General features: G+C 42.3%; 1 pseudogene; it reads right to left on the bottom strand.

Moving 5' to 3' along the window:
• Window positions 1-11,047: 11,047 nt before the first annotated feature.
• Window positions 11,048-27,262, bottom strand: LOC111969003 (tRNA (adenine(58)-N(1))-methyltransferase catalytic subunit TRMT61A-like; annotated as a pseudogene).
• Window positions 27,263-27,311: the final 49 nt, after the last annotated feature.

Here is a 27,311-nt window from a genome sequence, read left to right as displayed (position 1 = left end):
TCCAGGTGAGTGTCATGAGGTGCTGGTGCGCTTGACGATGGTGACAGGTGTGCGGGATAATCAGCAGCCTGATGACACTAGAGGCCGGAGAGGGAGTACACGTGACAGATCTAATATTATATATCACTAACCCTGTGAACTCTGTCAATAACATACTGCATATTTTAAATACATTTGGATCATTCACGGGTTACAAATTGAACATTCAGAAAAGTTAACGTTTTCCGATCAACCCCGCTGCCAAGCAAATTCCCCCTGGAGCCCTGCATTTCCGTCTGTCTCCCTCTGGTTTGTCCTATTTAGGTGTGAATATAACACATTCTCAGGCTACCCTCCATAAAACTAATTTTGCAAGTCTAGTCATACGAGATGAAGCAGACTTACAATGCTGGGATAGTTTGCCTCTCTCCTTAGCTGGCAGAATCCAATCTGTTAAAATCAAAATTTTACCTAGGTTTTTATACCTTTTTCCAATGTCTTACGATCTTTATGCTGAAATCATTTTTTACCAAGTTGGATAGGCTCATCAGTCATTTTATCTGGGCAGGCAAATCACCTAGGTTACGTAGAGCAATAGTTCAAAGAAGGAGACAAGATAGAGGATTGGCACTTCCAAATGTACTGCTTAACTAATGTGCAGCCAATATTCAAAAGATTAGGGTCTGGTGTAATGCTCCAAGTACGAACTGGTGCTCAATAGAAGCACACTCCTGCCAATCATACTCCCTTTCTGCTCTTACTTATGCCCCACTGTCCTTGAGTCCTTCAAAGTATACTGGAAACCCCATTGTGCTCTCTGCTTTGTAGATCTGGAGACAATTTCGTCAACATGTTAGACTTTCTGCCCTTTCTCTTCTAAGCCCTATCTGTAACAATCACCTATTTTTACCCTCCAAACTCCACCAGGCTTTTGTTTTGTGGCGAGAGAGAGGTTTGGTATGTTTCAAAGATGTATTTTGAGATGGGAAGTTTGACAGTTTTATTGATCTCGTAGCTAAATGTAATCTGGCTCATTCTAATCTTTTCTGCTATTTTCTTTGTTCGCTCTCATTTTCCCACCTTTCTTCAACTACCTCCCAAGACGTTGCTAGAAGAGATTTAACCTGATTTCTAGATTATTTTACATTATACTTTCCTCTGAACCCTCTCCAATAAACAAAATTAAGACAGACTGGGGTCGTGAACTTGACCTTACAGATGACTGGTGGGAGAAGGCCCTTCTTAGGATTAACTCCACACCCTCATGTGCTCGATTAAGTTTAATTCAGTTCAAGGACTTGCACAGAATTCCCTACACCAAAGAAAACGTAGTAAATTCCTCCCAGACACAAATGACACGTGATAGATGTTCAATCACTCCAGCTGTCCGAGTATTGGTCATCCTTTTTTAATACTCTCTCTAACATTCTCAATATTGACCTGCAGCCTTGTCCTTTGATAGCTATATTTGGAGTTCCATCTTTGTTTCCTAGTCTCACTAAAAGTAAAACAGACGTTGTAGCGTTTGCTTCCCTCATAGCTTGCCGGCAGATCTTGCTTAATTGAAAATCCTCCAAACCTCCCACTGTATCAGCCTGATTGAAAGATCTAATGTCTTTTCTACACTTAGAAAAAATGTAATACACTTTGAGAGGTTGTACTGATAACTTTTTCTTGGGATGGCAGCCTTTAATTTCCTTTTCTGAACAGTTGCCTTCTATTGATCAGGAGTAATAATTTTGGCCAACAGGCAAAATGAGAGAGTGTGGGAGGGAAGGGATAGTATGTTGTGATATGTATGTATGTATGTATGTATGTATGTATGTATGTATGTATGTATGTATGTATGTATGTATGTATGTATGTATGTATGTATGTATGTATGTATNTGTATGTATGTATGTATGTATGTATGTATGTATGTATGTATGTATGTATGTATGTATGTATGTATGTATGTATGTATGTATGTATGTATGTATGTGTATGTATATATATGTGCATATATATGTATATTTATATATTATTATTTCCAATTGTATGTTTTAATAGATTACATTTTTGTGTATATGCTGCTTTTGTTTTTAAGGGGAGGGAGGTATTTAATTAAGTATAAGGGGATAAAAGGATGTGTCTGTTCAATTTGTAATTTGTATTTCTTTATATGTCCAATAAAAATATATATGAAAAATATATTTACAAAAATAATCATCATAGACCATACACATGTAATGAGTCTCATAGCCGCAGAACTAAAAAGGTGAGCCCATCACATGTAATGAGGGCAAACTTAAATGCCCTTTTATAAGGGCCAGTGGCGAGCACAGTGGTGTTGTCACAAGGTTGGTCACATTCAAACAAGTCCTTTAAGACCTTGTGATTAGGCTGATAGCATGTGTGACACAAGGTTCATGTTTGATATAAACTTTATGGCTTTTCCTCCTGAAAAGTACAATGTTCAACCATAATTCCTATTACATTGCAGCAAATTTGCCTGACATAATGACTTTATAACAACGTATCTTCCCTTTTTATGTGTAATAGTGAAACCTGTCTTGTAAAACACTGACCTAGGAACCAAAGGAAAAATACACTGGTAATATCTTATCTGTACAAACTGCATGACTGGGTAGCCTGTACGTCCAGGCAGCCAGTGTACATATAACAACAGATATGGTTGTCCAACACAGGGCACCATAATCTTTATAGGTCTACTCAATGAATTGTCTTGCTATTTTTATCAGCACTCATTGAGATTATGAATGCCCACAAGTCCTCGGTAGAAGAGCTCCTCTGTGTGACCTGTTTATACTTCAAATCTATCACGTTAGTTCCAAAATGGTTGTGGTGGACAAATGTTTCATATGACCCATGGCGAAAATAAGTCATACGGCGTTCTATTTTAGTGGTAGGGAACAGGCAGTGTGTGGGCATTTTGTGGAGTGTTCTTGGACAACCTAAGTAAAATGGTGGGCCTTGGTCAGCTGTTTTCAGTTATTACAGTAATGTAGGGATAGTTTAAATAAAAAGGAAAAGTTTGGTGCTATTCAGATCCACAGTAAACGTGTCCTCTATATTGCACTGGGCACAGTTGGGCAACGTTCCAGTTGTGGAGAATAAATGTGACATTTTCAGAGTAGATAACAGTCTCAGCACCCTCCTGCTCAGCTACCAGACTAGCCATGACGTCTGTGCCAGAGAGAACAAAACATCGACGTTGACCCCGAAAGAAGTGACTACTGATAAAACATACAGACATCTCTGTCTCCATTCACATCTAAAGACATGGCAAGTTCCCCTCTCAAATCTGTGTGTGCATGTGGTGCTTCAAAAGTGAAAGGTAGGGAGTGGCAAGGGGGTGCTCCTGATGCCTCAGAGAACTGGTAGCCGTCACTGTCACTAGAACACAGGGATCACCTGGGACAGGAGTCATGGATCACACCCCCACCTCACCCCTCTTCCCTCCTGCTGCAGAGCCAGGATCTTAAGACAGCTCGCCCAGCAGGTGCCCATCCCTGATCACTGAGCCAATGTAACGCAGCCCTGCGTATTAACCCAGCACATTAACCCTATGCAACCCTGCTTGGAAATGTGCCCTAGAGGCCTCAGAACCATCAGCTGGAAGACTGCCTTTAATTTAAGCTCTTAGAGGACTATCAGCATTCAGCTGCATGATCAAAGTATAATAATAAAGTCATTTGGGTAAAGTATCTTGTATCTTGCCATGGCGTCTCTCTCGCTTTCTTTATCTCAGCAGGTCACCAGCTGACTAAGCTATGCTGACAACAGCAGCATCCGACCCTGATGCCCTGTTGTGTGTAGCAGTGCTTGACATGCATGGAGGAGCTGAGATGTTTAATGGGCGTGTGATGATTTTACTGAACTGATGCTGTGTTAGGGAATCGGTACAGGAAACTTGTAGTAGCTGCAAAAATCTATTTGCTATTACAGCTCTTATGTTGGCAGCCAGAACTCAACATGGTGACATTGTGTCAATAAAGATGGAACTTGGGTCTGGGAAAGCAGTAGTGCACTTTGTTTACACTTACTGGTAAGATTAAAACTAAGATAATAGGGTTGGAAAGAGAAATAGCAACGAGGTGGGCTGAAAGGTATAAAAGGAGAGGGTATGAAAGCATGATGTTTTACAACAGAGATACAGGAATAGTTTCTACTGTACCTGTTTGGCTCTCATCCTTGGTTTAGAATAATCTCATCACAGCCTGTGTGAAGTGTGCCCTAGCCTTTGGGCAGGGGTAAACAGTCATGGGCTTTTCATCAAAACCAATCAATTTGGAAATCAATCTCTTTCCAAAACCAAAATGACCTCACATACAAAATATGGATGTACAGAGGACAAATGTTTGCCTGTTGGGAGAACCAATCAGCAGAAAGAATAATGCAGCACTGTAGAATAAACAGACTTGTCTAATCCAGTGACCAGGAGTATTGACCTCAACCTGACAGACCACACACTAATCACCTCTGATTGGTAGTGCGGTTCAATGTAAGCATGCAGTTCAAAATATGTGTTTGTGTGGGAGGGAGATTTACAATTTAAATCATATTTTACATTTAGAAATAATGTTGCTCATGATCTATGGATTTGACAGGCACCCACTGTAAGTAAGTAGTAGTAAGAGTAGGACACTTACTAATTGCCTTGTGAGATGAGACAGTGACCAAGCAGTTCCTACTTTTTTATTTTGTTTGGAACGTCTCTATGACCAATGACCCTGATGTCTGTGGACCATTATCTATGGGAAAAGGCTGCTCCACAATCATGTTCCATTTCCCCTCTGGCAGTACCTACAAAAATAGACCCTAAAGCAACCCCCTATCTCTCCCGCACCAAAGGGCTCAGAACTCAATAATTATGTTGTTATTGTGTGCAGAATTCTAATGCAAAACATTCAGCTTTTTCTGTAGAGGTGTCCACCGTCTTAATTTGCTTAACTAATTTTCAGATATGTTTATCAGACTCAGTATTATGACCATAGAACTATGCAGAACAAAAATATTACCATAACATGCAACAATTTCAAAGATTTTACCTAGTTACAGTTCATAAATAAATTCATTAGGCCCTAATCTATGGATTTCACATGACTGGGCAGGGGCCCACCCACATGGGAGCCAGGCCCAGACAATCAGAATGAGTTTTTCCCCACAAAAGGGCTTTATTAAAGACAGAAATACTCCCCCCCCACATCTCTCCTTTAACGATCCCGCAGGTGAAGAAGCCGGATGTGGAGGTCCTGCGGTCGTGAGGCCGGTTGGATGTACTGCCAAATTCTCTAAAACGACGTTGGAGGCCGCTTATGGTAGAGAAATGAACATTCAATTCTCATGCAACAGCTCTGTTGGACATTCCTGCAGTCAGCATACCAATTGCACGCTCCCTCAAAACTTGAGACATCTGTGGCATTGTGTTGTGTGACAAAACTGCACATTCTAGAGTTGCCTTTTGTCCCCAGCACAAGGTGCACCTGTGTAATGATCATGCTGTTTAATCAGCTTCTTGATATGCCACACCTGCATATGGAAAATTTCAGCTCATGAAAGCTGGGACCAACACTTAACATGTTGCGTTCATATTTTTGTCCAGTATAATTTGCAGCTCCGTTTACAGGGGATAGCTAGCTATGTGTGACACATAGAAACATGACTGGTCTCTACTGACATTGCTTGAGTTGAAGAAGCAAACCCTGTGACAGAGGTAGGGGCACTTAGTGTCGCTGATATGGGATGGTTGTCCTAACCCAGAGCAGGTTCCATAAGAGGGTTAATAGCCACAATACCGACAAGAAGACACAGCTTTACCCTGAGTCGATTTTCCTCTATAATCTCATCAATGCTACATAATTGTACTTCGTTTTTTAAAGCACCAGATCATGGGGTTTAAACTCCCAGTGCGCAGAGGGGACAGAGGAGAAACAAGAGATACAGAGATGTGGCGCAAGAGAGAGATGGGATCTGTTTACAGTCAACAGTCATCAGTTCAAAGTGGATGGATCAATTGTAGTCTTTGTCCGGACAGCTGGATGGACTCAGAAACACATTTGGGATGTCCTTGAAGATCAGAGCATAAATATAAATCATAGATCCTATCACATACACATTCCAACACTAGCTCAACATCAAAGAAAAGAACAGTGGCCAAAACACTATTTTCTGTGCTTGGACCCCACAAACACTCATCCCTGGTCTTCACAGTGGGTCAACCCTCTTTTTAACCATTAGTGGACGCTGGACGCACCCTCTCTTCCATCCGAGGTCCGACCTAGGTTCCATCCTAATGACTGCTTTCGCAAGCCTGTCTGTCAGTGCTCTGTGATTTGTGCCTGTGCTATATCTCAGCTCAGGAGGGCAGATGACAAGCTGATTAGGAGTGGAATTTCCAGGGGCTCAGAGTTGCTATTCCCAGCCTGCATCCTCTAGATTAGACCCTTTCTAGCTGGGGACAAGCTGATGACACCCGGGCTACAGGTGAGACCGGTATATCTCATAACAACAGGGTCAGCTTCAACACAATCTGACCACACAGGGCTGTTTATAACCCACATAAATGCCAGGATTACGTCATTAACTCCCCACCCCATATACACACAAATACACTTTCTAAACATGGTAGGGGACTTTATTTAAAGAACATAAAACTTCCAAGTAAAAAAAAAGTGTTGATAGGGGACAGAATGCAGTCGGACGATCAAATAATCGGCATATACAGTGCATTCGGAAAGTATTCGGACCCCTTGACTTTTTCCATATTTTGTTACAGCCTTATTCTAAAATGTATTAAATTGTTTTGTTTTTCCTCATCAAATCTACACACAATACCCCATAATAGAAAATCTTTAAAATGTTTTTAGAAAATCTTAAAAATGTATTACAAATGAAAAAACAGAACAATTACATTTACATCAGTATTCAGACCCTTTATTCAGTAAAGACAATACTGTGCAGCCGTATTCATCGACCTGGCCAAGGCTTTCGACTCTGTCAATCACTACATTCTTATCGGCAGACTCAAAAGCCTTGGTTTCTCAAATGACTGCCTCGCCTGGTTCACCAACTACTTCTCTGATATAGTTCAGTGTGTCAAATCGGAGGGACTGTTGTCCGGACTTCTGGCAGTCTCTATGGGGGTGCCACAGGGTTCAATTCTCGGGCCGACTCTCTTCTCTGTATACATCAATGATGTCGCTCTTTCTGCAGCTGATTCTCTGATCCACCTCTACGCAGACGACACCATTCTGTATACTTCTGGCCCTTCGTTGGGCACTGTGTTAACTAACCTCCAGACGAGCTTCAATGCCATACAACTCTCCTTCCGTGGCTTCCAACTGGTCTTAAATGCAAGTAAAACCAAATGCATGCTCTTCAACCGATCGCTGCCCACACCTGCCCGCCCGCCCAGCATCACTACTCTGGACTGTTCTGACTTAGAATATGTGGACAACTACAAATACCTAGGTGTCTGGTTAGACTGTAAACTCTCCTTCCAGACTCACATTAAGCATCTCCAATCCAAAATGATATCTACAATCGGCTTCCTATTTCGCAACAAAGCATCCTTCACTCATGCTGCCAAACATACCCTGGTAAAACTGACCATCCTATCGATCCTCGACTTCGGCGATGTCATTTACAAAATAGCCCCCAACACTCTACTCAACAAATTGGATGCAGTCTATCACAGTGCCATCCGTTTTGTCACCAAAGCCTCATATACTACCCACCACTGGGACCTGTACGCTCTCGTTGGCTGGCCCTCGCTTCACACTCGTCGCCAAACCCACTGGCTTCAGGTCATCTATAAGTCTCTGATAGGTAAGGCCCCGCCTTATCTCAGTTCACTGGTCACCATAGCAGCACCCACCCGTAGCACGCGCTCCAGCAGGTATATCTCTCTTGTCACCCCCAAAGCCAATTCCTCCTTTGGCTGCCTTTCCTTCCAGTTCTCTGCTGGCTATGACTGGAATGAATTGCAAAATTCACTGAAACTGGAGACTCGTATCTCCCTCACTAGCAGATCTCGTACACAGCGTTGTACGAGATCTTCAGTTTCTTGGCAATTTGTCGCATGGAATAGCCTTCATTTCTCAGAACAAGAATAGACTGACGAGTTTCAGAAGAAAGGTCTTTGTTTCTGGCCATTTTGAGCCTGTAATCGAACCCAAAAATGCTGATGCTCCAGATACTCAACTAGTCTAAAAAAAGGCCAGTTTTATTGCTTCTTTAATCAGATCAACAGTTTTCAGCTGTGGTAACATAATTGCAAAGGGGTTTTCTAATGATCAAACTTGGATTAGCTAACACAACATGCCATTGGAACACAGGAGTGTTGTTTGCTGATGATTGGCCTCTGTACACCTTTGTAGATATTCCATAAAAATTAAAAACGGCTGTTTCCAGCTACAATAGTCATTTACAACATTAACAATGTCTACACTGTATTTCTGATCAATTTGATGTTATTTTAAATGAACAATTTTTTAAATTTTCTTTCAAAAACATTTCTAGGTGACGCCAAACTTTTGAATGGTTGTGTGTATCAAACCTTTTCTGATGTACCCAGAGGACCGTTACTAGCATGTTTAAACCACTCCTATGAAAATGGTTGATCAGATACTCAACAAAAAGCTCTGATTTCACCATTACTGAAACAAGTAAATATAAAGATCCAGTCCACTGGAGGTCCAGTCCATTGGGCTCCCGAGTGGCGCAGCGGTCTAAGGCACTGCATCTCAACGCTAGAGGCGTCACTACAGACCCTGGATTGATTCCAGGCTGGAACACAACTGGCTGTGATTGGGAGTCCCATATGACGACGCACAATTGGCCCAGTGTCGTTAGGGTTTGGCCTGGGTAGGCCGTCACTGTAAATAAGAATTTGTTCTTAACCGACTTGCCTAGTTAAATAAAGGTAAAATAAACTTTTGAGTTCCCTTACACTTCAGTGGTGTGATGCAAAATGCATAGCGCAAAGAATTAAGAAAGGTATTGTCGATATTATTCACTCAAATCAGTTTTGGAGATAAGGTACTCATAGCTAACTTTGAAAAGGATTATGATAAAATACGACTGGAATTTATATAAATATTTCAATTTAGGAGAATCTCTTATACAATGGGTTAAAGTTGTGTATAGTAACTCTAGGTGTAAAATCATAAATAATGGCTACTTCTCATAAAGTATTAAACTGTCTATTTAATTATGGCCATTGAAATGTTAGCCATTGAAATCAGATCCAATAACAATAATATCAAGGTGCAAGAAATCCAGGGCTTAAAAACAAAATGTGTCATTGGACGCTGATGATTCGTATTATTTTAAATACAATTTTGATCTCTCCACAGATAACAAAACTATGATAAGTGTACAATATTATGTATTGTTCACTCAAAAATAAAACTTTTACATTACTGTGAAATGTACCTATACAATGGTCTGACAGTGGACATACTCAGTATTCATATCCCTAAAGAAATGATATCACTGTAATACATTTTAAGAGAATGTTACCAAAAATAAGACCTTGCTACCATGGAAAGGAAAATACCTGTCTATTTATGAAAAAAAAAAAAAGATCTGCCTGATTTATTCTTTAGTTATGTCCCAGTTTACACATTTGCTTATGACCCTGCCTACACCTAACAACTTGTTAATTATTCAATTTTATTTGGAAATGCAAGCCAGACAAAATAAAAACAGGCTGATTTATATAATATGAATTTGAAGGGCAGAAATTATAAAAAATTAAAGCATTAGACCTCTCACTAAAGGCTACAAATATTATGGTTAAACTCAAATATACTAATTGATAAAAAAAGATATATAACAAAAGGTAGAAAAAAAAACTATAATCTTCGAAAATTATATCATAAATACGACTGGAAATATATGGAAATGTCTGCTCTATCCAAAACTACAACCAATTAATTGGAGCATTACCGGAAAAATGGAAGAGGCAAGTGGAAGGGGGAGAAAGTAAGGCACTTGTCTGTCAGCCCTGCATTAAAGACCTAAATTGGTTCAAGAGAATTGTGATAAATAAAAAAGTATACCAGTTTCATTTAAGGACCAAAACATATACAGCTGTGCCATACAGCTTTCAAAATAGTTGTGAAGAGATTTGATGTACCGATTCCATGGCACATGGTTTATGAACTGATACACAATGACACTGGATTCAAAACCGTCCCAGCTCTGCAGATGTTGCTGCAAAGAGACAGAATCATTCGATCATTTGTTTTGGTACTGTCCTTATGTAGGTTGTTTTTAGTTACAGGTTCTGGAATGGCTGAAGAATTGAAACATTTACCTGGAGCTAACTCTGCAAATAGCACTGCTGGGTGATTTGAAAAGTCCTAGTCAGTCAATCGATCAATAATACTCTTAGCAAAAATGTTCATCTTTAATTTACAATCTGTAGAAACTATGAGAACAGAAAGGTTCAGAAGTTTTGTGAAACATCACAGCACAGTTGAAACATATGGCAAATACAAATCAAAACTGGATGGTTTTCAGAGATAGATGGGAGGGGTTGAGGGTAGCTGAAGGATGGGACTAAAAACAAAAGATAACTAATGTAAAATATACTGTGTCTGTAAAATGTATATAGTATGTATAAGCTGGAAATAGAAGCCTAAGTGTTGTTGTCCATTAGTTTACTCCAATTAGGATAGGGGTGGTAGGGTTAGGGGAAAATAATAAATAAAAAGTGCTCAACCCTAGGTTCTCCCATTGATATATATATTTTTAATTAGCAGACCTGTACACAAACTCATTGGTCATGTGTGACGAGTACAGACAATGTAGAAAATCATTGGGCAGAGGTTGTGTTCCTTTGTGTAATGGTCTGTTTCTTCTACAGTAAAATGTTTACAGTCCCTCACACAGAGGAAGAGGGGGCAGTAGCTCACATCTGCGCCTCCTCCTCCCAGCATGAACGGCTGCCATTCTTCTGCCTTTTTTGGTCTGGAGCCACAGCTCTGTCCAGTAATGAAGATAATAGAACACCTTAAGTTAAAGAAAACATATCACAGTACAAGCAAGGCAGTAGGAAGGATAGTAAGGTGTTTATTTTGAAGAGGGTGATGCTGTAACGAGGCTGAGACAAAACACCATCTCCCAAACACAAAGTGCAAAACAAATATAAAAATATGTTTAGAAACAAACTGAAGAGAGAAACTGGGTAGTAATGGGAGATTATAACCATCAATTGGAAATAAGGTAGTATTATTTCAATCGTGAATGATGCAAGAAGATATCGGTGGCATGATAAGAGTGATTGTACATGACAGACTAAGAGCAAATCTCTCAGACAGCTCTCCACAGCCCTGTGTAGAGACCCTCAGCAATCAGCTGCCTATTAATAAAATCCTATTTAGCTTTCTCTTCCCTCCCTCTGTGACAATGTTTGAGTATGTGTGGGTACGTGTGTATGCACGCATTCATCAAAGTCCACGGAAGACTAAAACAGCAGCAATTTCTCAATCACGTCTCTCCCGAAGAGGATGTCGACTGAAATGTAGAGTTTTAGCTGAGCAGGGGAGAGGAAGGGAAATACAGTAAATCAGTCTGTGAGCAGAGGTTAGGACCCAGGTCACCAGCACTGCATTTAGATCTTGGAGTTCCCCTGACATAGCCTCCTAGACCAACAGTATCTACAACCTCCAGCAGTCAGTCCTCTACACCCGGGGTTTGGTGGCAAAGGTGAGGTAGCCTGTGTGCCCTGCAATCTCCCTGGGGGGGCATAGTTGTCTTAGAGAACAGAGGTGTTGCTAGGGACTGGGGTGTCGGTGGGGATCTCCAGGGGCCGGTCAGTACCAAAGTCTGGTAGGGGGAGCATGATGGTGCGCACGTCATGCACCTTCAGCAGAACCACCAGAGTGCTGATCGCCTCGAAACCATCATCAGCCAGCGCCTCACACGTACGTCTTCTGCACCTGCTCAATACATGGGGAGGAGCACACACATGTCCCCCTGCAGAGGGAGAGAGACAATGAGACAGGGGGATTACAGGATGGAGACAAAGGGTAAATAAGGGTAAAAAACAAAAACAAGATGGAGTCAATTATTCTGAATCTCACACACTTTGCTTCTAGGCGATTTCTATGTAAACGTCCTAGGTTTGGTATATTCATCCCTAATGGAGAATCCTCTAGCTATGTTTAAGAGATTCAGAAAACAGGTTTAGAGAGCAGAAACACTCGGCTCCTGACTTGGATTCCAATGTTGGAATCAAAAACGTATATTTACAAAGTCATTAATATATATATATATATAGTTGGGAGACAATAGTATTGTATACACTGCCGATTTTTGCAGGTTTTCCTACTTACAAAGCATGTAGAGGTCTGAATTTTTTCATAGGTACACTTCAACTGTGAGAGACGAGAATCTAAAACAAAAATCCAGAAAATCACATTGTATGATTTTTAAATAATTAATTTGCATTTTATTGCATGACATAAGTATTTGATCACCTACCAACCAGTAAGAATTCCGGCTCTCACAGACCTGTTAGTTTTCTCTTTAAGAAGCCCTCCTGTTCTCCACTCATTACCTGTATTAACTGCACCTGTTTGAACTCGTTCCTGTATAAAAGACACCTGTCCACACACTCAATCAAACAGATTCCAACCTCCCACAATGGCCAAGACCAGAGAGCTGTGTAAGGACATCAGGGATAAAATTGTAGACCGCACAAGGCTGGGATGGGCTACAGGACAATAGGCAAGCAGCTTGGTGAGAAGGAAACAACTGTTGGCGCAATTATTAGAAAATGGAAGAAGTTCAAGATGACGGTCAATCACCCTCGGTCTGGGGCTCCATGCAAGATTTCACCTCGTGGGGCATCAATGATCATGAGGAAGGTGAGGGATCAGCCCAGAACTACACGGCAGGACCTGGTCAATGACCTGAAGAGAGCTGGGACCACAGTCTCAAAGTAACACACTACGCCGTCATGGATTAAAATCCTGCAGCGCACGCAAGGTCCCCCTGCTTAAGCCAGTGCATGTCCAGGCCTGTCTGAAGTTTGCCAATGACCATCTGGATGATCCAGAGGAGGAATGGAGAAGGTCATGTGGTCTGATGAGACAAAAATAGAGCTTTTTGGTCTAACTCCACTCGCCGTGTTTGGAGGAAGAAGAAGTATGAGTACAACCCCAAGAACACCATCCCAACCGTGAAGCATGGAGGTGGAAACATCATTCTTTGGGGATGCTTTTCTGCAAAGGGGACAGGACGACTGCACCGTATTGAGGGAGGATGGATGGGGCCATGTATCGCGAGATCTTGGCCAACAACCTCCTTCCCTCAGTAAGAGCATTGAAGATGGGTCGTGGCTGGGTCTTCCAGCATGACAACGACACGAAACACACAGCCATGGCAACTAAGGAGTGGCTCCGTAAGAAGCATCCAAGGTCCTGGAGTGGCCTAGCCAGTCTCCAGACCTGAACCCAATAGAAAATCTTTGGAGGGAGCTGAAAGTCCGTATTGCCCACGACAGCCCCGAAACCTGAAGGATCTGGAGAAGATCTGTAGGGAGGAGTGGGCCAAAATCCCTGCTGCAGTGTGTGCAAACCTAGTCAAGAACTACAGGAAACGTATGATCTCTGTAATTGCAAACAAAGGTTTCTGTACCAAATATTAAGTTCTGCTTTTCTGATGTATCAAATACTTATGTCATGCAATAAAATGCAAATTAATTACTTAAAAATCATACAATGTGATTTTCTGGATTTTTGTTTAGATTCCGTCTCTCATAGTTGAAGTGTACCTATGATAAAAATTACAGACCTCTACATGCTTTGTAAGTAGGAAAACCTGCAAAATCGGCAGTGTATCAAATACTTGTTCTCCCCACTGTATATATATATATATATATATATATATATATATTTTTTTTACATCCAGCCACAACAATGTAATCTCAGTTAAGTCTTGCATAATTGGTCAGCTGTTCGATTAAGTTCTGGGTCCACATTTATTAAGAGAAGACAAAGATGCTAGAACGAGGAGCTCCACCCTCGCTCTTTGCATCCGGCGCCGAAACGAGATGGCCGCCTCGCTTCGCGTTCTTGGAAAATATGCAGTATTTTGTTTTTTATGTGTTATTTCTTACATCGGTACCCCAGGTAATCTTAGGTTTCATTACATACAGTCGGGAGGACTACTGAATATACGATTAACGTCAACTCATCATCGTTCCTACCAGGAATATGACTTTCCCGAACCGGATCCAGTGTTTTGCCTTCACCCAATACAATGGATCTGATCCGCCGGCGACCTGTGCGACGCCGTAAAAGGGGCAAACGAGGCGGTCTCCTGGTCAGGCTTCGGAGACGGACAATCGCGCTCACTCCCTAGCATACTACTGCCAATGTCCAGTCTCTTGACAATAAGGTTGATGAATCCGAGCACGGGTAGCATTTGTAGTAGTAACATAAGACACATGGATACATATAAAGACATAAGACAGCTGAACATTAAAGTAAAACCACATGTTACGTTGATCATGAGCTGTGGTAATGGAGATATACTAAGGGACGTTCTGGCCCTCTTATTTTCTCCATTGTGCTGACAGACTGACCAGACACATGGGCACCTAAAACATTGAACAAACTAGACTTATAGTCTACATTCCACTAAAAGCACACATACCAGAAAATATGCCTAAGGCAACTGGACACTAATGATAAGAAGAGACATAGAGTCTGCCAATTCCAATAAGGACATACCAGAGAACATGCTGGGCATTGAGTTAAATACAGGGTTGAGTCATAGGCCTATAGGATAGATGGACATATATTATTTTTAAGACAAGCACGGGTCTGGCCACTATTATAATTTAACTGAAAGCAGATAATGGGCGTTAGTAGGCGTGAACAAGTAGGAAGCCTGAACTAAAAGATAATGATGGCAGGAAGAATTAGGGGAAGTTGCTTATTTGCATATGGGTGGACCCATATGCTATTTATGTATAAATGTTGGAACCGGGGTGGGAAGCGGTGTGTGTTCGCGGACATTCAGTTGGCTGTACAATTGTAATAAAGAGCATGTTTGATTTTACAAGTTCTTGAAAGCTTTATATTTGAACTGATTTTCCACGACACATTCCAGAGAGACATCAGGGATTGCAACGTGCTCTGCTTCACGGAAACATGGCTAACTCGAGACGCTAACGGAGTCGGTGCAGCCAGCTGGTTTCTTCATGCACCGCGCCGACAGAAAACAAACATCTTTCTGGTAAGAAGAGGGGCGGGGGGGTATGCTTATGATTAACGAGACGTGGTGTGATCATCATAACAACACACAGGAACTCAGGTCATTCTGTTTACCTGATCTAGAACTCCTCACAATCAAATGTCGACCGCATTATCTACCAAGGGAATTCTCTTCGATCATATCTACAGCCGTATATATTCCCCCCAAGCAGACACATCGATGGCCCTGAAAACTTTATCTGACTCTTTGTAACTGGAAACCACACACCCTGAGGCTGCATTCATCGTAGCTGGGGATTTTTAACAAGGTAATCTAAAAACAAACTCCTAAATTCTATCAGCATATCGATTGTGCTACCAGGGCTGGAAAAACCCTAGATCATTGTTATACTAATTTCCGCGACGCATATAGGCCTCCCCCGCCCCCCTTTCGGAAAAGCTGACCACGACTCCATTTTGTTGATTCCAGCCTACAAACAGAAACTAAAACAACAAGCTCCCGCGCTCAGGTCTGTTCAACGCTGGTCCGACCAATCTGATTCCACGCTTCAAGACTGCTTCGATCACGCGGATTGGAATATGTTCCGCATTGCGTCCTACACAAATATTGACGAATATGCTGATTCGGTGAGCGAGTTCATTAGGAAGTGCATTGACGATGTCGTACCCACAGCAACGATTAAAACATTCCCAAACCAGAAACCGTGGATTGACGGCAGCATCGCGTGAAACTGAAAGCGCGAACCACTGCTTTTAAACAGGGCAAGTGACCGGAAGCATGACCGAATACAACACGTGTAGATTCTCTCCGCAGGCATAAAAAGGCTAAGTCCCAGTACAGAGACAAATCGAGTCGCAATTCAACAAGCTCAGACACAAGAGGTATGTGGCAGGGTCTACAGTCATCTACGGATTACAAAAAGAAAACCAGCCCCGTCGCGGACCAGGATGTCTTGCTCCCAGACAGGCTAAACAACTTTTTTGCCCGCTTTGAGGACAATACAGTGCCACTAGACACGGCCCTAAAAAAACCTGCGGGCTCTCCTTCACTGCAGCCGAGGTGAGTAAAACATTATAAACGTGTTAACCCTCGCAAGGCTGCAGGCCCAGACGGATTCCAGCCGCGTCCTCAGAGCATGCGCAGACCAGCTGGCTGGTGTGTTTACGGACATATTCAATCAATCCTTATCCCAGTCTGCTGTTCCATGCTTCAAGAGGGCCACATTGTTCCTGTTCCCAAGAAAGCTAAGGTACATGAGCTAAACGACTACCGCCCCGTAGCACTCACTTCCGTCATCATGAAGTGCTTTGAGAGACTAGTCAAGGACCATAATCACCTCCACCCTACCGGACACCCTAGACCCACTCAATTTGCTTACCGACCCATAGGTCCACAGACGACGCATCGCAACCACACTGCACAACTGCCCTAACCCATCTGGACAAGAGGAATACCCATGTGAGAATGCTGTTCATCGATTACAGCTCAGCATTTAACACCATAGTATCCAAACTCGTCATCAAGCTCGAGACCCTGGGTCTCGACCCGCCCTGTGCAACTGGGTCCTGGACTTCCTGACGGGCCGCCCCAGGTGGTGAGGGTAGGTAACAACATCTCCACCCCGCTGATACACACTGGGGCCCACAAGGGTGCGTTCTGAGCCCTCTCCTGTACTCCCTGTTCACCCACGACTGCGTGGCCATGCACGCCTCCAACTCAATCATCAAGTTTGCGGATGACACTACAGTGGTAGGCTTGATTACCAACAACGACGAGACGGCCCTACGGGAGGAGGTGAGGGCCCTCGGAGTGTGGTGTCAGGAAAATAACCTCACACTCAACGTCAACAAAACAAAGGAGATGATTGTGGATTCAGGAAACAGCAGAGGGAGCACCCCCCTATCCACATGCGGGTCAGTAGTGAGAAGGTGGAAAGTTTTAAGTTCCTCGGTGTACACATCACGGACAAACTGAAGTGGTCCACCCACAGACAGCGTCGTGAAGAAGGCGCAGCAGCGCCTCTTCAACCTCAGGAGGCTGAAGAAATTCGGCTTGTCACCAAAAGCACTCACAAACTTCTACAGATGCACAATCGAGAGCATCCTGTCGGGCTGTATCACCGCCTGGTACGGCAACTGCTCCGCCCACAACCGTAAGGCTCTCCAGAGGGTAGTGAGGTTGCAGAACGACACACGGGGGCAAACTACCTGCCTCCAGGCACCGACCACACCGATGTCAAGGAAGGCCATAAGATCATCAAGGACAACAACCACCCAAGCCACTGCCTGTTCACCCGCTATCATCCAGAAGGCGAGGTCAGTACAGGTGCATCAAAGCAGGGACGAGAGACTGAAAAACAGCTTCTATCTCAAGGCCATCAGACTGTTAAACAGCCACCACTAACATTTAGCGGCCGCTGCCAACAAATCTGACTCAACCTCAGCCACTTAAAAATGGAATTGATGGAAATTATGTAAAAATGTACCACTAGCCTTTAAACAATCACTTAATATAATGTTTACATACCCTACATTACCCATCTCATATGTATATACTGTACTCTATATATCTACTGCATCTTGCCATCTTTATGTAATACATGTACCACTAGCCACTTTAAACTATGCCACTTTTGTTTACATACCCTACGATACTCATCTCATATGTATATAACGCGTACTCTATACCATCTACTGCATCTTGCCTATGCCGTTCTGTACCACCACTCATTCATATATCTTTATGTACATATTCTTTATCCCTTTACACTTGTGTGTGTATAAGGTAGTAGTTGTGGAATTGTTAGGTTAGATTACTTGTTGGTTATTACTGCATTGTCGGAACTAGAAGCACAAGCATTTCGCTACACTCGCATTAACATCTGCTAACCATGTGTATGTGACTAATAAAATTTGATTTGATTTGAAGTTATGGGCCAGCCTATGGGCCGAATGTCCCCTCCCAAAATTCTAAAGACGTGATACACCTACAAAAAATAGGGCCTTGTCCAAATAACCAGTGACGAAATACCCAAGCACCGGAACTATTGCTGCTTGTTATCCATCGGTGCCCATAGTATAACTTCTTATGGCTGCAGGGGCAGTATTGAGTAGCTTGGATGAAAGGTGCACAGAGGTGCACAGAGTAAACGGCCTGCTCCTATGTCATAGTTGCTAATATATGCATATTATTATTAGTATTGGATAGAAAACACTCTGAAGTTTCTAAAACTGTTTGAATTATGTCTGTGAGTATAACAGAACTCATATGGCAGGCAAAAACCTGAGAAGTTCCACTTCCTGTTTGGATATTGTCTGGATTTAACCAAGCTCTCATTGAAAATACAGAGAGATATGGATGGGTTTTCACTTCCTACGGCTTCCACTAGATGTCAACAGTCAATAGAACTTTGTCTGATGACTAATGTGTAGGGGGGGGCCGTAGGAGACAGGAATGAGTAATCACTTCCATGAGGTGCCCACGCATTGAACTGGCGCGTTCATGTGAGAGGGAGCTCAGTTCCATCGGTCAATTGAAGTCAATGTAATTCTCCGGTTGGAACGTTATTCAAGATGTATGTTAACAACATTCTAAATATTGATTCAGTACATCGTTTGACATGTTTCTACTGACTGTAACAGAACTTTTGGACATTTTGTGACGTTATAGTGGACGCGCTTTGAGACTTTGGTTAGGGCGTTTGGTAAACAATTTGAAAATAGCTAATTGGACATAAATAACGGACATTATCGAACAAATCAAGCATTTATTGTGGACCTGGGATTCCTAGGACTGCATTCTGATGAAGTTCATCAAAGGTAAGGAAACATTTATCATGTATTTTCTGGTTTCTGTTGAGTCCAACAGCGGCTAATTTGGCTATTGTTCTGAGCTCCGTCATTTATCCGTAAAGTTTTTTTAATTTTTTTATCTGACACAGCGGTTGCATTAAGGAGAGGTATATCTATAATTCCATGTGTATAACTTGTATTATCATCTACATTTATGATGAGTATTTCTGTTGAAACGATGTGGCTATGCAAAATCACTTGATGTTTTTGGAACTAGTGAATGTAACGTGCCAATGTAAACTCAGAGTTTTTGTTATAAATATGAACTTTATCAAACAAAACATGCATGTATTGTGTAACATGAAGTCCTATGAGTGTCATCTGATGAAGATAATCAAAGGTTAGTGATTAATTTTCTCTCTATTTCTGGTTTTTGTGAAAGGTATCTTTCGCTGGAAAAATGGCTGTGCTTATTGTGGTTTTGTGGTGACCTAACATAATCGTTTGTAGTGCTTTCGCTGAAAAGCATATTTGAAATCGGACACTTTGGTGGGATTAACAACAAGATTACCTTTAAAATGATATAAGACACATGAATGTCTGAGGAATTTTATGAGATTTCTGTTGTTTGAATTTCACGCCCTGCACTATCACTGGCTGTTGTCATATCAATCCCGGTAGCGAGATTGCAGCCATAAGAAGTTAAACCCAACATTTCTCCAAGTCTCTCCATCATTGTAAAGCCCTAGTTATTTTGTTGCTTTGAGAGTCATTTCTGAAGATTTTTTATTTCATGTGATTAGTGACTTATTTACATCTTTCCCTCAGCCCTGTTACGTCAACTGAACTCGTTTTAATATGGTGAAACTTGTTTTTCCCCCCAGAAGAAACATTGAACATCTAATAGTCAAATAGAGTAAAAGGAACTCTTAGAGTAAGAGTTCCTCTGTCTAGTGTCTGTTCTTTTGCCCATCTTAATCTTTTCTTTGTATTGGCCAGTCTGAGATATGTATTTTTCTTTGCAACTCTGCCTAGAAGGCCAGCATCCCAGAGTCGCCTCTTCACTGTTGACGTTGAGATTGGTGTTTTGTGGGTACTATTTAATGAAGCTGCCAATTGGACTTGATGCATATGTTTCTCAAACTAGACACTAATGTACTTGTCCTCTTGCCTAGTTGTGCACCGGGGCCGCCCACTCTTTCTATTCTGGTTAAAGCCAATTTGAAGTGTTCTGTGAAGGGAGTAGTACACAGCGTTGTATGAGATCTTCAGTTTCTTGGCAATTTCTAGCATGGAATAGCCTTAATTTCTCAGAACAAGAATAGACTGACGAGTTTCAGAAGAAAGTTCCTTTGTTTCTAGCCCTTTTGAGCCTGTAATCAAACCCACAAATGCTGATGCTCCAGATACTCAACTAGTCTAAAGGCCAGTTTTATTGCTTCTTGAAATCAGCACAACCGTTTTCAGCTGTGCTAACATAATTGCAAAGGGTTTTCTAATGATCAAATTAGCCTTTTAAAATGATAAACTTGGAGTAGCTAACACAATGTGCCACTGGAACATAGGCGTGATGGTTGCTGATAATGGGCCTCTGAACAATTTTATGTTAATTTAAAATGTACAATATCTTTTGGGCTTTTCTTTCAAAAACAAGGTCATTTCTAAGTAACCCCAAACTTTTGAACGGTAGTGTGTGTATGATTCTCATTGAAAGCAGGTCTAAGACGTGGTAGATCTGTTGTATGTGGATTATATCTATGCTTCCCGTGCTTTTTTTACAAACAGCTGAAAATACAAACATTTTGATTATGGAAAATATTTCACAGCAGTTTAGACGGTACAATGATTCTCTACACTATACTTGCTTGTTGTCACATACTCAAATTAAGTGAACTATTAGAATTTTAGCAACCAGGAAATGGCGGCGCGATTTCTGAAAAGTGCATCTTTAATAGGCACTTAATATTTATTTTTAATTTAACCTCGAGATGGGAAAGCATGTTTATGGAATTGAACATGTGCTCTTTTGAAATAATGTTAAAATTAGGTGAAATAAAGTAATATTTTTAAGGCACCAAATTGATGGAACGACCCATTTATGTTTACATAGTCTGCGCACACAAGAGTTTAACAAGATATTGACCCAATCATAAACATTTCATTGTTCTTGTGTGTTATGTTGAACACAAAAGCAAGTCAATCATTTTAAAATGCTATACATATAACATCAGTGTTTAGTAACAGAAGAACACATGGCAATTTTTCACTGGTTGCTCAAGAAGCATTGTAATTGCTATGATGATGACCCTTGTTGACCAGTGGTTGATTGAGAGAAGCAGAAGAGTTGGAGCTAGTGGTGATCAGGCAGTCAACAACACTGATCCAGGGAGTGTGTGAAAGCTATTGTTCAAGATATTTGACAACTAACTAGTCAAAATATATCTGCGGCCAGGCAGCCGTGAAACTGACAAAGGCAGAGAGGTCAGTAACACAAACACGGTTGGGCCAATTATCTCATCTTCAAGTAGGGACATTGTGTTGTGTGGCCAGGTCTAAATCAGGTTAAGAGGGTTGTGTAGGGACAGATGGAGTAAAAGGGGTTGGAGCAGAACAAGTGCAGTGGGAGAGAGAGGGACAGGTCTGCCACTCATGAGCAGTGGTGTAAAGTACTTAAGTAATCTGGGGGTAATCTGTACTTTACAACTTATTTTTGACTACTTTTACTTCACGACATTCCTTAACAAAATATTGTACTTTTTACTCTACATTTTCATTGACCCCCAAAAGCACTCGTTACAATTTGAATGCTTAGCAGGACAGAAAAAAAAAGTCAAATTCACACACCTGGTCATCCCCCTCCTGCCTCTGATCTGGCAGACTCACTAAACCGACATGCTTTGTTTGTAAAGGATGTCTCATTGTGAACCTATCTTTCAGTAAATGTAAAAAACGGTACCATCTGGTTTGCTTAATAAGGAATTTGACATGATTTATACTTAAGTACATTTTAGCAATTCTATTTACTTTTGATATTAAGTATATTTTAAACCAAATACTTTTATTCAAGTAGAATTTTACTGGGTGACTTTTACTTGAGTAATTTTCTGTTAAGGTATATTTACTTTTACTCAAGTATGACAAGTAGGTACTTTTTCCACCACTGCTCATGAGTTTAGTTTACTAGGATCACAGCAGATCCACTTAACCCAGGATCACCTCCTCCTCTGGCCAAAACCTGGATGTGCAACACTCAGGCTCCAGGGAGAAGAATGTGTGTGTGTGTGTGTTTGTGTTTCTATGGTGACAAGGAATCAGTGACAGGACCAGTGTTGAACTTCACAGAACTGAAAGAGCCGAGGCAGAACGTGTGTACGAATACATGAGTAGAATCAAACGCACAAGACTATGCATGCGTTTCCACTGAGATAATGCATCCAGAGAAAGCCTACACACATCATTAACTAACATCCAAGAATGTGTGCAAACTGCAAAGGATTTCCCTCTAAATACAAGCCCCACGGCAGGGGATGAGAGCAGCTTGCCAAGATACCTTCATTAACCTGGAGAGACTGAGTAAAGCATGCAGCCTAAATCACACACCTATTACAGAAGCCCAGGTCTCACTGTGAGAAGACTTGATTGTAGATTTAACAGTGTAGGAATAGTGAGGTGGCTTTTTAGCCTTACAAGTCCAACAAGCAACACAAGCAGACATGTACTAGTAAGTACCAAACACACACACACCAAAGTAGAAGAAAAGTCAGATTTTAGACAAGCACTCACAAAAAAACAATCTTTCTAATCTTGGAAAATGTGGGATCTCTTAGATAGCGGACGTTCCATTGACAAATAAGAGCAGCATTTCCCCTGCTAGACAGCTCTAAAGACTCCCCCATTGGCCCCACGTCTCCTGGAAGGAGCGGGGGGTTTGGTCTGTACCAGGATACAGTGTCTTCGGAGCACAGCTTCTCTAAATAAAAGGGGAAGGCCACTGGCCAATTTTTTTAAAGAATTAGTGGGGGAAAAAATAAGAAATTCTCCACATTCTGCCCCTTACCCTGGTTCTCAGATAGCATGATCAAATTTAAAGCAGGGGAAGGAAAACACACGTTTATTATTAGTGGTTATACAAGCTCTGTGCAGGAGCATGTGAAGGTCACAGGGGCAGTATAATTGACTGGTCAACTGCTGGATACCCTCGGCTGAAGCACAGAGACACAGCTCCATAGTGTTCAGTCCTCTAGAGTGAATGAGAGTGAGATGGGGAAAGGGGGATACTTAGTCAGTTATACAACTGAATGCATTCAACTGAAATGTGTCTTCCGCATTTAACCCAACCCTTTAATCGACATCAATGGCACCCGGGGAACAATGGGTTAACTGCCTTTGCTCATCGGCAGAACGACATATTTTTACCTTGTCAGCTCGGGGATTCGATCTAGCAACCTTTCGGTTACAGGCCCAACGCTCCTACCTGTCAGGCTACTGGCGGGACTCAAGTCTCTAAGACTGGAACAGAGGGAAATAAATTGTGCCTTGCCTAAAGGAGACTCATGCAACCTCTCCCTACAGCACATAACCCTGTATGGTCATGGGACTGATTCTATATCCAGATATCTGGCAGTGTGCGCGCGTGTGTGTGTGTAACGGGGAGTCGGATAGCTAAAGAGGAATATGCAGAAGTGAAACCATAAAAGGGAGGAGTGAAACATCTACTGCAGGAGAAAATGTAGGAAAGGGTGCTGGAGTCTTTGCATTGTTGCTAGTCCATGTGCCACATTCCATTTCTTATGGAGGCTTCCGTTTAATAAGATTATCAGTTTATGGGCCTCAGGATTATAAAAATCAACTCAATCTTTTACAAAGCAGTTTATAAACCAGTGATCCAAAGTAAGTAACTGTACTAGGCTAGGGTTATGTGAATAATAGCCCTGATATATTCTACCCATGTCCCACCTTCAGCCCACGAACACACACGCTCGCACAGAGACTGACCACCCAACTAAGCCACCAACTTGTCCAGGCTTGCCCCCACTGCACCATGGGCCCTGGTCTCCACAGAGAACACTGCATGCTCTTTAATCAGTCACTTTATTCTGCGTCCGTGTGACAAGGAAGAAACAAACAGGGAGGAACACATGCGAGCCAAGGACACATTTAATAAGCGCTCTGCTGACCCAGATCAATACGGAAGAGTACACTGCAAGGAACAAAGGCTTGCTGGGATTTCAGAGTGGACAGGCCAAAGTCATGTTATTGGGACCAAGTTTTGGCTTTCTCCACACACACCCTCGTGTCTTACCCTGCCTCTTCATGGCAATCTTGGCATGTTGGACAGCCTCCCAGGGTGAGGGGATGTCACCCTCCATGCAGATGTCCTGGTTACGGACGGTAGCCTACGCGGTGCTCCCTGAACTCCTCCGCCACCGTCTCAGCATGCTGCTGGTGGAACTCGTGTGCAGGTGGCCCGTGGGCGCAGGATGGCGTGGGACAGAGACCTGCTGCCCGTACCTACAACCACAAAACAAACAGGAAATGGGTTAAGAGAGGGTATGCGACTAGTGGCAGTGTCATAGATGGCTGACGTTTTCACAACGGGAAATACGTCAAAAACAGATCAATACCATTTTCATGTCATATTCCATCAACGTGTCTGATATACAGTACATGTTAGAGAGTTTGTGTAGTTGTGCAAACATCAAAATAGTAATCAAATATTGGACTGTACATCATACTATATGACCACAATACTTTCTGTTGTCTGATTGCGTCTGAAGCGATCTTGTGACATGTGGTTAGTGCAGGGGGACATGGTGATGGGCTACAGTGACCCTTTCTCCTCCCCCTCCTCACATTGCATCACTGCTGCTTTTGTTCTCATTGCAACAATGGGTGCAATGTTTACCCCACAGCGGCACATTGACTTGCTGAACGCCACGTCGTTTGACCGACCGGATGACTGACGTCAGAGCCAGGGGCACAGACAAGTGCCTGGTAACTACTTACTGCATGTAATCTGATGCTGTGTGTGGGTAGTATTACTGCATGGTAAGCCATTTCCCAGGCTTTGTAGTTTACTCCCCAATTTCATTCACAACTCTGCTCCAACCCTGCTCCAGTGTGTGTGATGTTCTACTATGACAATCCTTAAGCACTAATGGGGATAGCTTCAAATCGCAAGTATCTAAAACATCCAGTCACCTTCCTTGGTAAAATCAAGCAGGAACATTCCCTCAGGGTACATGTGAAGGCCTAAGCATGGAGTGCACATTACTTACATATTCAACTGTAAAAATATATATATATTAAGTATCATATATCACACACATACTACCGGTCAAAAGTTTTAGGACACCTAATCATTCAAGAGTTACTTTCTTTTTATATCTCAGGACAAATTAGTTAGCTAGCCAAATTGCCATGAATGTTTAATGCTTTTCGACAGCGCTCCCAGTCTAGTCAGCATGTAATCCTGGCAGCAGGATGGAGCCTGGTCAACGGGCAGCAAAGAGGGAAGAAATTAAAAATGAGAAGCAGCAGAACATAACAGGAGACCTTGTGCTTGCGCAAGCCTGCTGAACTTCAGTGCAATCTAGCCGCAAGGTGACTCCTCTAGTGACTGAATTCTCCCTACAACACACTCAGAACAGCCAACTGATAATCACCTATCACTGCCCATTTACATTGCTCATTCCCAAAGTCACTCAAGACAAAATAAGTCACCCCTGATATTAGTAAGTGCTTATCAGCAGATAGGCTCATTGCAACACTGCAGGACATGTTGCAGCTCCCCATTATGCCAGGGAGGGCGAGTGGGGGCTGACCAAACAGTTTGTTCATCGATACGCTATCTTGAGTCGGCACACACGTTTACCGATGTTCCATCAATAACCCGCCCGACTGGGAAGGAACAGAACAGCAGTTAAGCATGATGAAGCACTGCAGCAAGAGCAGCCGTCTGCCTCCAGATACTCCTAGCCAGGCACGTACACACGGCCAAGGCTGCAGCAGCCATCCATTAACCACCCACACACAATCACTTTACTTCTGAAATTAATTCAACCGGTGGACACTCCTTACTGGGGGAGATTTCTAGATGGTACTACTGTGGTGTTCCATCTCACGTCTAGTTCAGATCATTCTCATAACTGACCGCTTTACTGAATTTGTCAAGAGAGAAAGTTGGAAGTAGAATTTGACACCTGTGGGCACTCTAAGGGATGTAAAACTCCACACGGTGTGTCCCAGTGAAAACAGAGATCAACGGCTTTCTTCAAAGGTAGATAATCATGACAACTTGACATGTGTCATCAAAAGCCAAGTGTGATGTTGTCCCCTCCACTTAGCTCGAGAGCTTTCACTAACTGGCTCCTCTGTTACAAGAATCATTGGTATCACATTTAGCCTTTTGTTGTTGAGTGCGTGGTTTCCCACTAGTCTATGACACATTCCTCCTCCAGGTCTTCCCTCTGTGACCCTCTCCTACAGGGACATGAAACATGCAATCCATACTGTATGCGTATGTCATATGCTAAGCAGTTATTCTGTGAAAACGGTGACGTTTGGGAAAGTTTCAAATGATTCATGTCCTCAGATAAAGTAGCTTACACAAAGTTGGAAATCAGCGGGTTTTGTCCCTCTCACCGGATTCACACAGAGCCAGGCTTGAGCTCCAGCATCATGGTAATGTTGGCAATGTCTGTTGTGTAGAGTATCTTGGTGCAGTGGGGCAGGTTGAGGGTCCACAGCTCAGGGGTGGGGTGCAGCACAGCACATAGACCAGGTGACCATTGTGCCAAAGCGCTGGCCTATCAGGTCCTTGGAGTGGCAAATGACTCCATAGCGTGTCTGTGTTTGGGAACCCTGCTGCACCCTGACTGGCATCACTGAGTCATAACCCAGGAAGATGGCAACATCACCCTCCTGGATAAACTCTGAATACTCTACAAAACTCATGTCTTCTATCACAGGGGTCTACAAGGGGGAACCAAGGTAAAGAGGTCCAGATGTTATCACCACAAAGACCATCAAAAAGAAACTAGTGAACATTTCCCCCATGATAAACATTACACTTTTCACAAATGCATAAAAATACAAGTTTGGTGGAATGTATTGGGCGACAAAGCTGTGTTTAGCTAAAAATCAGTTCTGCCTCCTGTAGTTAGGTGGTCTGGACATCAAAATCCCTCCAATGGGTTTGTTTATTTTCATACTCATTAGAATACTTGCACGTGCGAGTTGTATATTTTGTTTTAAAAACAAGTATCATTTAAATCTAAACGGCCGCTGTTTATTTTCGAA

This window comes from Salvelinus sp. IW2-2015, linkage group LG9 (genome assembly GCF_002910315.2).
Source record: "Salvelinus sp. IW2-2015 linkage group LG9, ASM291031v2, whole genome shotgun sequence".
Classification (NCBI taxonomy): domain Eukaryota; kingdom Metazoa; phylum Chordata; class Actinopteri; order Salmoniformes; family Salmonidae; genus Salvelinus; species Salvelinus sp. IW2-2015.
Note: the sequence above shows the minus strand (reverse complement) of the source record. Positions and strands in the feature narration are given on the sequence as shown.